Raw genomic sequence first — 14,144 nt, forward strand, 5'->3', positions numbered from 1 at the left:
GCAAGTGAACACTTCTTCTGTCATGTGTCTCTGTAAAACTTCACCACTGTGCACATTCCCATTCTTTGAGAACTGCTCCTCTAGTAAGCAATTCCTAATACCAGAAATCGAAGTCTATGTTTCTGACACTTCAGCAAAAGTGTTCTTTCTCTGCTGGTAATGCACAGTAGAATTACTGTCAAGTGGTAACCAGTGTGGGATACAAAAGTTATTACTAAACAAAAAAACGAGAAAAGTTGGGAGTGTATGTCAGATTCTGCTGCTGAGAGAAAAAAATTACAAACTGTGCTTACTTATGCATATGTATCTCTGCTTATATGAGACTGATTACCTTTGAAAAATAAAGAATTATAATTTATTTGATTAAAATTTTAGCAAGAGAAATAGGAGCAGGAGCAATACTTACTTTGTTTTTAGGAGAGGTATACCAAGTTGGGGGGACACAATGGAAGGACAAGAAGCAGTAGGGACACACTAAGAAGAGGGATGTTTCAGCTTTGTAAAAGAAAGAAAGAAACTCAAAAATGATAAACTTCACAAACTTCCAGAGAAACTGGAATCTCCATCACTGGAGAAATTCAACTAGACAAAGCCCCCAGGCAGCCTGTTCCTGCTAGGCTTGTGTTCAGCTGGAGGTTTGACTATATGACCTCTCTCTGAAGGTCTCTTCGAATATATGTGATTGTGTTGCTCTGACTTAAAACTGGCTTTACATATACTAAATACAATTTTCAAATAAACGACAGAATCATATATTACCTGTTGCACCAGTTGGTGTATCTTTCTTATTTCTGCTTCTAAAAATATCAGTACATCCTGTTTATAGAATCCTGTCAATTAGAAAGCTGAGGTAGTTTCAGTCATACAATCTGTCATCCTTTCTGTCTGTCATCCTTTGTTTTGCTCTTTCTTTTCAGCTTGCAAATGAATTTCCTTCATGTTTTCTATATTCTTCATTAACTTTTTTTTTTTTTCTTCTATATTGATTTTGTGATGTGAGTGTGATTGAATTGGTTTTACTTCAAGAGGGAGAAGAGAAATGCTAGATTGGGGAAAGAAGGCTTCTGTAATTTGACTTCTTTCCCTGACTGTATTTTCTTTATTTTCCTTGTAGATGTATGTCAGGCTACTTGTTTTGGAGATTATGAAGCTGAAAATAATGTTTATTCTGTCTGGATGACAGACTTTTTCTTGCCACCAGTTTCCTTTTGTGTAAAACCCCATAGTGTGAAGATCTGGGTATTCTGTTATAGGGACAAAACTGATGTGAAATTTCTTGCAGATGATGTTTTATTTTTGATCTTTTAGACACACTGTGAGTGAGCTCCTGAGGTCAGATATAACTCTATGTTCTGCCTTAGAATTGGTGCTCATCTTCATTTCTCACATATTGTAGAAGTGTGAAGCCATTGCTGTTTTTCCTTCACTCACTTGAATTCAATATGTAATCTTGTCTAATAAAAATAAACCAGTAAAACAATTTCTGGGACTGTTCCAGTGACTTGTGACTTCCATTCTTCTAATAAGCGTAGATAGGAAGGAGGAGAATGGGATTTATTTGAATGTTTGAACTGTTAAGTTGTTTAGATCTTTGTTAAATTGATTGCATAGTAGGCAGAAAGGGAGTTTCATAAGAGGTGATTTGATAGTAATACTGGCACAGTTTACTATAGAACCATATTGTAAGCCAGCATCAGTCATCCCCTCTTCATATCAGGAGCCTGCTGTGTAAAAACCATTAAAGGAAGAGCTTTGTTTTAAACAAATTTATTGCAGTAGCAGATTCATTGATCATTAGATATTGCCAGTAGATGTAGATACTGCCTTGGTTGGTTTTTTTCCCCCCTTTTGTTTAACATCTTTTTACCTTTAGTGCTCTTTAAAAGAAAAAAAGAGAAAGAAAGATGTGCTACACTGCTATAGTGTTGCCCTTGGCAGGGTTTTTCATCTTAAAATGGCACATAAATGAATAAATGCTTCGCTTGTTTTTTGCAGTTTTAAATCTTTTGCCATAAGTAGAAGTGATATTTTGCTCAAGAATGTAATGTAATTGCAAACTTAAACTGTCATCATTAAACATTATTTTCTTAAGATAGTGTGATGTATATTTTTGGTTATTATGCTTTCCAACTGGCTTGTAAACAGCCATGTTTATATATTTCCTTGCTTTATGTAGCATGTGTTCATATGTATCAAGATAGAAATGTGCCTTTAAGCTTTATTGTGTTATTTTATGAATTGGGACCATATCAGTTTTTGACAGATGAAATGGATCTGCAAGATAGTTACGGTCTCACTCTTAGTTAAACAAAAATAGTGTTTTTATTCTACACCTACTGCTGTTACCCTGAATGAAGTCATCTTTTGTTTTACACCTTCCTGGAAGCTCTCTGCAAGTTTCCAGAATAGAATGCTGATCCCTTTTCTCATGTGCAGGCATAAGATTAAACTGGGAAAAAGTGTGGCAGGTCCTTGAGGTGGGGCATGCATGTGCCCTTTTCTGTGGTATTGGTCATTCTGGTTAACTATGTGCATGAAGAATTTGTGTGTGTTTGTACATCATTTGTTGTGGTTACTATGGGGTTTTTTAAGTAGTTCAGGCTCACTCTTTAGTCTTATTTTACTTAAAAGGAGAAAATGTTTTATAAACAAGCAAACAAACAGTGCTCTCTCAGTGTCTCACAGGTCTTATTTAAATGTTCTAAAAGCTGGCCAAAATCTTGTTTGCCCCCCCCCCCCCCCCCAGAATAATATACCTTACCTATTGATCTTGGTCAGATCTTTTTTCCAACACAAACTGTATAGAACAAATAAAGAGCAGGCTAACCGGTGGGGTTACGTTCTGAGACTGAGCCAGGGGACAAATCCAGTTTGGGCCAGTAGGAATTAGTGAATTGTTTAGTAGTTGCAGATAGAAAGGCATCTGAAACAGGAAGTCAGTGTACATGAGAAGGTAGCAAGGGAAGCATCTCTGGTGACACCTTGGTCTGTCTCTCCAGGCAGAGGGTTGGAAACCACTGATGCTTCCATAAGGGGTTGTGACTTCTCTAAGTTTCTCTGAACTGGCATCAGTGGTTGGAATTAGTCTCAGTTTTAAGCCTGAGATGATGATGAGAATGTTCTTTCACAGACATCTGTTTCTAGTGTTGAGTCAGTGCAAGGTAGGACAGATAAAACATTTCCTGATTTGAAACAGTCTTTGAAAATGTGAACAAAATGTGAAACTAATTAATCTGTTTTCATGTCCAATCTGTATGACTGTCATGAAAACAGAACAAATTGTATTGTGGCAAAATGCACCAAATTATTAAAGTGATTTTGGTACAATGAAGATGAAGTATTGTTTTTAAATTCAATGTGAGCTGCTAAAGTTCTTTAAACAGTATAATAAGCAACATGTTAATTAGCATTGTCAAGCTGTTTTGGGGTGTAACACTGTACAAAAATAGTGTTGTAATAATAGGAATAACTGTCATACATGTAAATATAAAATTCACTAGTAAGTAATACAGACAGTCCTCAGTGAATCCAAATTTATATACTTCAGTACAATTTCTCTTTATAATAAGATCACTTTTAAGGTACTAGAAATCGGCACAGAATTAGCAGTCGACTGTACTGTAGTTTAGTCTCAAATACTTCAGATTTTAATTTAAATTTGTTTTAAGGACTACCATACAGCTGCACATGTCTTAAAGTTGTAATAAAAATCATTTCTCCTTCTGTCCTTTTTAAACTTTTGTGTCTGTAATCATTCTACCACTAGATGAATGGTTGCACTTAATATTTGTTGGGTTATGAACCACAGGAAATCTGGGGAAGAACAAGCTTGTATGTTAATCTGACATTTGCTGCCAGGCATATAGGAAAGTATTCTTTGTGGAAGTTGGCTATTACAGTTATATGGGAACTCGTAATCAAATTTAATGTTCAAAAGAGATAGTTGCCTGCTGTCAGCAGCAGTGGCTGACACCACTGCTTGTTGTGTACCATAAATCCTTCATGGCTTTCATCATCTCAGCCTAGTGTTCAGTGTAAACTCACTCCATTCTGAAATGTTGGACTTCTTTTTAGCTTAGGAACAATTATATCCTTTCCAGAGTCCAGAGGTAGAAGGGAGAAGTAATTCCTGTAACGTATTTAATCCCAGGCTCATGACACTTAAGAATTTATACAGATACATATATATACACTTTGTCAGCTTTTTCAGCCTCCTTTCTGGGGGAGCTGAAATTAGTGACAGGGAGCACCAATAGTACTATTTTGTATGAAGGCATCAGTTTTGGTACCCTGGACCTTCTGTTGCCAACATGCTTCAAAGAGGTCAGATAGCTACCAAAAGGCATAATGCAATATTGGCTTCTTGCATCTCTAGTAAAGCTTGACTGGCCTTGGGGAGCAGGGAAGGGGAGCAGGCTTTCAGCAAGTGGCTTCCAAACTCACACAGCATGACTTAAATCCTAGTCAAGCCACCAGTGACCAGCGCCTGCTGAACACTGAAGTGATTTAAGAACAGTTGAAATACTTAGGAACCATATTGAACTTGTACATAACACTGATTTATCCTTTCTGAGCCTTTCTTAGGCACATGATTTTTTCAGGAAGGAATAGAGAGGTTTGAACCCTTGTATGTTCGATGAGTACTTAACAGACTGAAATATTTGCCAGTTAGATAATGCTTTTATAAATTCTTATTTCATAATCATGATGCTGCTATGATAGCAAATAAGTGTTAAGCATAAAGCTATTTGTCTGATGGAGGTTACTTAGCTCAGCTCAGGAGTTAGTGAAACTGACTCCTGTGCTACTTCTTCTCCCAGTAGTGGCAATGGCTGATTATTGCCCGTTCAGGGACCGCTCTGTTTGCTCGTCACTGCTTATATCATTCCAGCAAATGTGTCAAACCTCTCTCTTTTCTTTCCTCAGTGATTTCTCTCTGTATTTATAAGATTATAATAGGTACTACCTTGTCAGACTTGGAGAATAATCTTCCAGAGCCAAGTAGCTAGAAGGAATAGAGTCAGGCAGAAGAAGAAAGTATAATTGTCTGTAAACCCAAAATTGAGGGGATAGCACAAAGCAGCAGTCACAACAGTGCAGGCTTGTTTTTGCTGAAGGCTTGTTGACCAAACCCAAAAATTTGCATTCAGATTTAGAGAAGACTTTCTTGGCCGTGTTATTTTAAGGACAGTGTTTACAGACATTGTGATCGATTTATGCAAATAAAAATCCAACTCCAGTCTGTTAGGCCTGAAGCTGTTAAAGTTAACATGTATAACTAACCCCTTACACATAGCTGTCTTTGTAGCAACTTGGTTTTGTTGAGTGATACTACTGGGAAAGGAGAAGTGCTTTATCTTGCAAAGTGGTACTACTGTTCATGTATAAAACGTATCAAGCTTGTTTATACTTCTGTTTTATAATCTTCCAAAGGACTGTCAGTGAAAGAATTTGTTTGCCTCTGAGTTGTCTCAACAACTGAACAGCACCTTCAGTTTCAAGTTCCCTCATTGTAGTTAAACATTTTCTCAATATATGTGTTCTTTTGCTGTCTTCATCTCTAAATGGTTTTCTGCTGAAAGCAGGCTTTTCCATTTGAAGGAGGAATTCTGAAGGTCAGCTTTCTTTTCCTGAGAAACCAGCAAGTGCACCTCTTCAGGCATCTGCTGCTGATGGGGGTTTGATGATACCTGGCCGGATAGTCAGAGGAGATAGGTCAGCACATGCTGCAAACCTGTTTGGCAGGAATGTTCCTGACCGCCTGTATCCTGCTGGTTTTTAATTTTTATTCCTGTATTTTTGTATCATTCTGAGCCTGGCAGACACATTGCAGCTTTTGTGCTTGAAAAATATGCAATGCTGAAAGGCCTGAGTCTTGTTTCTTTTCATGTGCTAAAATGAAGTTAGCATACAATATCATGAAGAATCTCTGGCAATAAAAGCCTCCTTTCAGCTAAATTGGAAAGAGAGAAAGCTTAATCTCCTAAGAAAAGGGAAGTCCTGTTTTGCTGCTTTAATTTTTAGTGGTCAGTTACTTACATGCAATCAGTTTGTAGATTTAGTGAGCATCGTCCTATGTCCATAACAAAAATCTTCACAAAGTATTTTAGTGCAAAAAGAAGGGGTGCTGAATCATTTGTTCAAACTAAAAACTTAAGTATTTATAAGTGAATAATCCTAAAAGAAAACATTTTCAGCTCAACTACAAAAACGATGTAAAATCTATCATGGATTTAGTATGCTATGCTTAAAGAAAGATGTTTTAAACACAGTAAGGTACATGTGTCCAAATGTATTTCTTAAAATTCTCAAATCAGTGGTTTGGCTTCGATCCATAAAGTATTGTTGTTGTTATGATGGTGATACTATTTAAAGTTTCTGAGTTCTGATTTCTCCTAGTATTTAAATCACAGAAGGTTAATTAAAGCAGTTCTTTATTTTGCAATTGCTGTAGAATATTAACCTCACAAAGCCTGCCTTAAATCAGTGAAGTGACTGAATTGCATTTGCTTTATAAAATACTCTACAAGAGCAAAGAAAAGCCATTTATAGTTCAGTGCCATTAATTGCTTGGCATTTAGATATTAGCATAGGAGTCAATTAATTAACTTGATAGTAAAACTCCTGGAATGCAGGCTGATAAAAACTATATTGTTGTAGGAGATTAGTGATCATAACTATTGTTGCTCCCCTTACCACTCTCCTTACTACTCAAGGAGGGTTTTGTTTCAGTGTTATTCTGAGAGCTAAATTAATCCCAGAAATAATTTTATCCATACCTTTGAAATTTAGCAGTGAGTTTAACAGAATAGTGAGTTTATCAAAAGATACCTGATCATGTAATTGTAATTTATTTTATGATCCACTAATGTGATGGCTGTTCAGTGACAAAACTGAAGGCACAAATACTGTTCTAAGAAAAATTCTAAAATGCAAATAGGAATAGCATTCTGAATTAAGTGATCATGTTATAAAGTGTAAGAACTACAAATAAGTCTGAGTGACTGGGGTTTTTTTTACTGTTTGTTTTGGTTGGTTGGTTGGTTTGGTTTTTTAGTTCTGTATGAGCAGTATGTATTCCAAATTTCAGTGGTCTTGTAAATTGCAGGTCATGTCCAGTTGCTATATAGCAGTATTCTCTTACGGGCTTTAAATTAACACACATTATTTTCCTCAGAGGTAGAGAAAATAAGTTTATTAATATTCCTGGGATAAAATCTAATACTGCATTTTTTTTGGCTGCATGCATTTTCTTTAATAATTGAAGCTGTTCAGTATACATATATTTAGTTTTATTTTCTGTATTTTGCATTGGAATTTTGTTGTTGAGACAACGTATAATCTGAATATTGACCAGCTTATATTTCATTATCATGCATTCATTATCCTTTCCAGTATTTTCCTTTTGCTGATACCTTTTCCTACTGTAGTAGGATTCCAAATAGATTTCGGAGCATGCAGCTGAATTGTTACAGGGTGTTTTAGTTGTTGCAATCAGATATGTACAACAAGGAATGAAATGGCAAATCAAAATAAATAATATATACCACTTTAAAAAACAAGTTTACCTTTACATGTTGACAAAACTACTTGGTGTTTATGTTTTGGAAGATAGGAAAACAACTGTTGGTCTTGGTGAGCTGTCCCTCAATAAATCAAGCTCTGGAAGAACACAGCCTCTCTCTTTGTGTCTTCTTCATGTTTATCCCTGACTGCCAAGAAGCTATCTTCCACATGCGTATTTTTAGGTAGAAAGCTAAATAACCAGCTATAACCAGTCTGGGATTTGTGTCTCTGCCTGCAGAATTCATGAAGTTTGTTCTCCATCACCCTCACAAAAAATAGATGATTGTTGTGGCTTTATTACCGAGTAATCCTTCACCAACTTTTAATGAACATCAGTTTTTTTCGTTGCTGTATTAAGGATTAGTCAGTGGTCTGGTCTCAGAGTCGTAAGTTTTCACCACTTCTTTCATTTGTCCACCACCTTCTTACCCTCTCCTCCTGCCACTCCCAGCACCAGCCCAGCTGGGAATATTTTCTTTTGAGAAATTGTGGTGGCGGTAATGGTGGTGAAGACTTTTCTCTCTCAAAAGAATAAAGAAATAGTTTACTGCTGTTGGTTTAAGCTGTTGTATCATGCAGTCCATTGAATTGCTTCTACATGTGGGTACTTCCTTTTGGAATTTACTGTTCTTTTCCCACTCCTTGGACTAAGATACTGTTCCTGTCATGGGCTGGATTTAAAGATTTTTGCACAGATACTCTGTGTCCTCACAGACTGCAGAAAGGGAGGATGGTAATGCAGCTGATTTTCTACTTCCAGTAGCCAGCCCCAAATGTAACACACTAATGCTTTCACGTACTGAAAAACAAAGTTAACCAAAACAGTAGAGACCAGTTGAGAATACCTTCTTTACGAAGTTTATTGCAGACTTTTCTGCGTCTGAGCTTCAGTTCCTTCTGCTATGATTGTACTGTTGATAAAATAGTAGGTAAATCTCCATTCAGTTTTTATTTAAGGGCTCTCTGTGGTGGAGTATTAGAGAGTAAGTTAGCAGGTGTCACTGGACTGTAATATAAATTGCCTGTAATACAATATAGCTTTATATATGAGGGACAGGGGCTTGGAAGAAAACCTCTCTGTTCTGTTGTTTGTTTTTTTTTTTTTTTTAATGTCACCTCAGTGATGTTTTGCAGCCCTTCCTCACTGATTTACAGGTTTCCACGAGCCTTTAGATGAAGTCCTGGCTTTTACCTCAAAGCGCAGACACAGACTAGCCCCCAAGAAAACACTGAAGTAATGTTTCCCAGTCTTGAGTGAGGAAGTCTCATCCTTGGGTACCTAGCTCGATTAGCCTAGAGGTAGCAGCTGCTCTCAGTGCAGCTTTTCTCTTTATTCTGTAAGCTGGCTTCAGGCTTTCAGCTCTGCTCTAAGCTGCGGGCAGTGCTCTGACCTCATTTCTGCCAGCGAGCTGTATGCTTGGGAGAGCTTCCTCCGTGGCAGCAGGCAGTCTGGGGCAGGCTGCTGCCCTCTGGGGCACAGAGCCCCCCAGCTCTCTGCTTGTGCAGCAGCCGAGTTGAAAGAAATGGCAGGTTTTAAATCCTGCCCCTCTCCCACCTTCTGCCGGGTTTAGCTGTTTCTTTGGGGTGCAGAGATGTTTCTCAGCCCAGCTTCACGTCTCTGGTCTGCTGAAGCGATGCATTCCTCCTGGAGTTTTAGGAAGGACTAGTGTGGCAGGGCAGGATGCTGGATGGCACAAAATCTGTAAGTCATCACATTAACATAGTAGTCTGTCCCAAGTGACTATAAAGAATAGGACATGCAAAACCAGCCAGGCCTCTTTGTTAAAAAAAAAACAAAACAACTTTTTTGTTCTGTTTTGTTTTAAATATAGCTTTGTCAGTGAAAAAATGCCAGGGAGGGGAAGGAGGGGGGTGTAGAAAATGAAAGCGTGGTTGGACTGTCAAGCCTTGTGGGATTTTTAGGAAAATTCCAAAAAGCTCTGTAAACATGGGAAAATGTATGGAAATAAAATGATCATTTTACCCCTCATTTCCAAGTTATATTTCTCAGATTACTTCTTTGGACTCCTTTTCATCTCTTTATTTACACTGGAACTTTAGATCTGTAGAACAAAATCCTACCTTTTTTGCCTGTAAATGAAGAGCTGACAGCTGTTTATCAGGTTGTGCAGTGTGCAACAGTCACATTTTAATACAAACATCAAACTGGCCTATTTTTCTTGTGGTGTGTTACAAGTATGAGAGAGGAAAATGAGAAGAAATGTCTTGTTTCTGATTAAATCCACTATTGATATGCTCTGTGATCCATGGAATGCAATAGTGGTGAAAGAGAAAAAGCAAGATAAGGGTTTCTGAGAGTGATTTCATCTTGGAGCTCTTCCTGCATCACTTGCTTAATGTGGCTCCTGGAGGCCATATAGCAAGACACATGTGAAAATGGACTAGAGCATTTAGGAAGAGAGACCCTTCTGTCTTGTTAGTTGGCTCAGGTTACCTAATATGTGACTAGAAGCTGTGTTGTCCAAACAAAAAAATCTTCCTGTAAGATGTGGGGAGGTTTTTTTGACCCTGTCTCTGCTTAAAATTTTTCAGCGTATTCTGCAGCAGAAAGCCTTTGATAGTTAGACAGTCTGACTTGCTAATAACTTCCTGAGAATTCTGATTAACTGACCCTTAATAATATATTTGTTTACCTAAGTTAAGTATCTTTTGCATCAACTGCTGTATAGTGTACTTTTTTCCCTTCCCTCTACAGTATCTTATGATTTAACTTAGATGTCATTTCATGATAACTGGGATGGGGAAGGGAGAAAATTATGCTACCATTGTAAATTTTTTTTTTTTTTTAATCAGCTTAACAAAGGACATCCAGAAAATAGTAAGTTTTTGAAAGAAACTGCAGATGTCTTGGAAAGGACAGTATTAATAACATTGAAGAAGGTGATGAGGTTGTCTTACGGACAATGACTGGTCTGCACTTGAGGCATACAAACTGGCAGGTTTTCCAAATGCCTCCGTGTACATGGTAGGATTTTTCTCTTACAGATTAGTTATGATTTCTGGATTAATTTCTCATCTTCAAAAAGGAAGGGGTTATTTTGCTGTGTCAGTTTTCTGAAGCTCTTGATTCCCTTTAGTACCTGTAAAGATGTTGAAGACCAAAATTCACTTGGTGAGGCAGAGTATCATCTTTGTTTCTGAGGGCCTGTTCCTGTCCTGGCTTGACTGTGGGCTGATGATAACGACCTGAAAGAGCAGCAGTTGCTGCTTGCTGGTCCCACTCAAGCAGCAGTCAGCAACACAGCGTCAGCGTGCTGAGGGAGATGACATCCTGCTGGTTGCCGTTCCTCAGGACCGCTGCGTTCCGTGTCTCCGTTCAGCTTTCTGTGGTGGTGGTAGAGGGTTGGCTTGAAATGATTTACGTGTTCTGGTTGTGAACAGGGTTTTATTCAGTTAGTCACATAAACGTAAACTCGTGTGTTTAAGAGGATTACCAGACTGCATTGGTAATCCACCTCCATTGGGTAGCACGCTCTTCTTTTTTGTTGTTGTAATAGGTGCTGGGTCCAACAAAACATTTTTTTTTTTCCTTCAATCACCTGTTCCTCCTGTGCAGCAAGAGACTTGTTTGCTGGTTTGTGCACAGTGCTCTCCAGCTGCAAGATATACCAATTTTCTTCAAGGCTTTACAGACTTCTGTTTCATTTTTTCTTTCCCCATTTCTGATTCATAAAATTCAAGATATATTTGTATGTATTTCTTCTTGACCCAAGAACTTCTGCAAGAGTCCATCTACATCCTGCAGGACTTCTGCAGACCATCTGGCCAGGATTCAAACAAATGTCTCTGCTCTTTTTGTCCTTAGTGGATCATTCCCCACAGGGCTGCTTGCATGAGACCTAGTGTTGCCTGTGCCCTTGGGCATAACATTTCTTCTGAGTGCAGCCTTACCTGCAATATTCCTTTAACAGATTGGCTGGCCTTTGTTGTCAGTTTTGTGCTACCAGAGAATATACAGCTTGGGAGGTGATATGTTAGGTATTAGGGTTGGGCTAGAAGTTGGCTGTTTAGGGATATGCCACCATTCTGGTAAGTAATTTTTTCTTTATTGTGGTCTGTTAATGCAGAAGGTGGAAATAGGGGAGATGTGTTGATACGTATTTATCTACACAGAATGAACAGATGTTTGGTTGAGTGGCAACAAGGCATGTCTCTCTAGCATAGCCCCCTAACATATCACTTGTCTTCTTTCTGTTCAGTAGTATTCCTTCAGAGATGAGTAAAATACTCTTGTATTGTAGGGCTGTCCACTTCTCTTGGCTGCTCTACTGGGTTCAGATTTCCATTCTCAAGTGGTCTGAGGCAAAAAAAAAAAAAAGAATTAATATTTGTTTTCAGTTTTGCTGTTGTCACATTGCTCTAGACTTGGTTGCTCTCACACTTGAAGTCTTCTTAAGATTAACCCACTGAATCAAGAACATCAGCTAAAACAGTTCTTAATGAATTTTTTTCAGATTGAATTCTAGCATATTATTTTCAATAAATTATCTTCTTTCTGTTTAACCATCATGGTACTTATCTTCCTGGGTGGTCATGTTATCCCTCTGAAACTCACTGCAGTAGAAATGAATGAAGCCTGAATGTCATTTCTCACCCAGCCCTCCTTTAAATGTGGTTTTCCTTCAAACATTAGTATTTTCACTATGCTTTCATTTTCCATTAAAAAATAATTTAAACTATTTAATAATTAGATCTAATCTTCTTCAGCAAAACTTAAAACAAATGTGCATTTCATCTACATGGTTTCAATCATCTTTGGCGCTATACTAGTTCAGACTTTCAGAGAACACATCCATGTGGACAGCCTTGCTTGTCTTAGGCTAGGTCCAGCTAGAGAATGAAAGCATGACACTAACTGCTATTGCACATGAAAAAAGGAAAAAGCTGTCTGGCAGTGGCCTGCTCCGAAGTGGTTGCAGTGTAATTGACTCCTGCAAGTGTGGAGCTAGGCTCATGGCTGGCTGCTGCCAAAGAAGGGAAGTTTCCTTCCTCTCTTGCTCACTCAGCCCTTCCCAAGGCCATCTCTACTCAGTAAGCTGTGATATAGCTGAGGGGGAAGGGGTTACTTACCTGGCAGGTTTTAAGTTGCACCATCTAACAAAATGGTCTAATAAAGACCACTAATACAAACTAAGGGATGTGTGACCAGCTGCAAGAATTGTGGGAGGCAGGAACAAGGAGCCTTTGACTTTATTGCAGGCCAGAATGTAGGCTCACTCTGTCACTTTAAACCTCTGTGGCAGTGAAATCTCACACCAGAATTAGAGACTTTGAAAGTCTATAAGATGAATGCAGTAACAGAGAACAAGAGGGATGAAAATATCTCATTTCCTCCCTTGCTCCTTAGACTACACACATCTTGAGCTCTGTATAACTCAGTTTGCAGAAAAAGCTGAAAGTGTACATAAATAGGAGGTGAATAACTAGTCCAGGCTCTGTGGATGATAGGCAATTGGTTGTTGTTATTGTTATTGCTTCCCAAATATAGTAAGTATTTATGCATCTATTTCTGAACAGCTTACCCAATATATAAGCTTTAGGCTCTGTCTAGTCTTTTTTTTTTTTTTTTGTCTACCTATTTTAATCATTAATGTGTTTTTAAAAATATAAAAAAGTCTAAACCTCAGCTATTTTGAGTATATGTTTATGACTTGCTGATTATTTGTCCTTGTGCTTTTCTAAAATCTGATGGGGAAACCCTGACTTTGGTTATTTTACAACTTTGTTGACAGTTTGTGCTGTAACAGCTATGATATGATTGGGTTTGTGCCAAGTTGGGAAGTTCTGAGTGGAAACTTGTAGCCTTCTGTTTATAAAAGCCTGGGTTTCTGTCTTACACACATGTTCATCTATGGGAGGAAGGATTTTCTGTGATTCATAAAAAATCATAAGCTTTATTTTGAAAGCTGATGTCAGTAATGGATGAAATACTGGGAATCAAACAAACAAAAAAAAAGGAGTCAGGAATCCCAGGAGAAGACTGAGCCCCAGTATCAATGGGGAATTCCTCAGCCATGACTGTAGCATAACACGTGGTAACATGTTCCCCTTCCCCTTATGTCCCCTCTGTTCAGTCTCCGATAAATCCATTCCTAGATGCTAGGAAGAAAAATGACCTTTCAAAGCTGTGAGAATTGCCAATTCCTTGCATTTCCTCCGTGACAGACAATTTGCTCTAATGCTTCTGTCCTTATTTCTTACTTATCTCTCAAAATCTGTTGTAGCTATTCTGTAATATGTTGTATGTTAACAAAGTTTCCAAATGCAGAACTGAAGAAAGGCAGTAGGGATTTTCTCTCTTCTGTTTTTCAGTGAAAATGATCCTAAGCACTACTTTGGTTATGAAGCCAACCTCTTAGTGAAATATGCTATTATTTAATCATTATGTTTAGGATATAAATGGACTGTTTTTATTGGGCAATACATGTGTATAAACAGATAAAATTATACACACAGTCCCATGCATATTTCATCTGGGAGATTCCCATGCCTGCAGCTTACTGAGAGCAAACTGATACTTTACTTCTCAAGAGCTGCTTTCCAAGTTTCTAGTGATC

At 38.0% G+C, this 14,144-nt stretch overlaps 1 protein-coding gene across 4 annotated transcripts in view; it reads left to right on the forward strand.

Annotated features, from left to right (window-relative positions):
* ARID1B (AT-rich interaction domain 1B) overlaps nucleotides 1-14,144 on the forward strand; it is a 322,479-nt gene that overhangs the window by 81,770 nt on the left and 226,565 nt on the right. The window lies entirely within an intron of this gene.

The sequence above is a fragment of the Cinclus cinclus genome, chromosome 3 (assembly GCF_963662255.1).
Source record: "Cinclus cinclus chromosome 3, bCinCin1.1, whole genome shotgun sequence".
Classification (NCBI taxonomy): domain Eukaryota; kingdom Metazoa; phylum Chordata; class Aves; order Passeriformes; family Cinclidae; genus Cinclus; species Cinclus cinclus.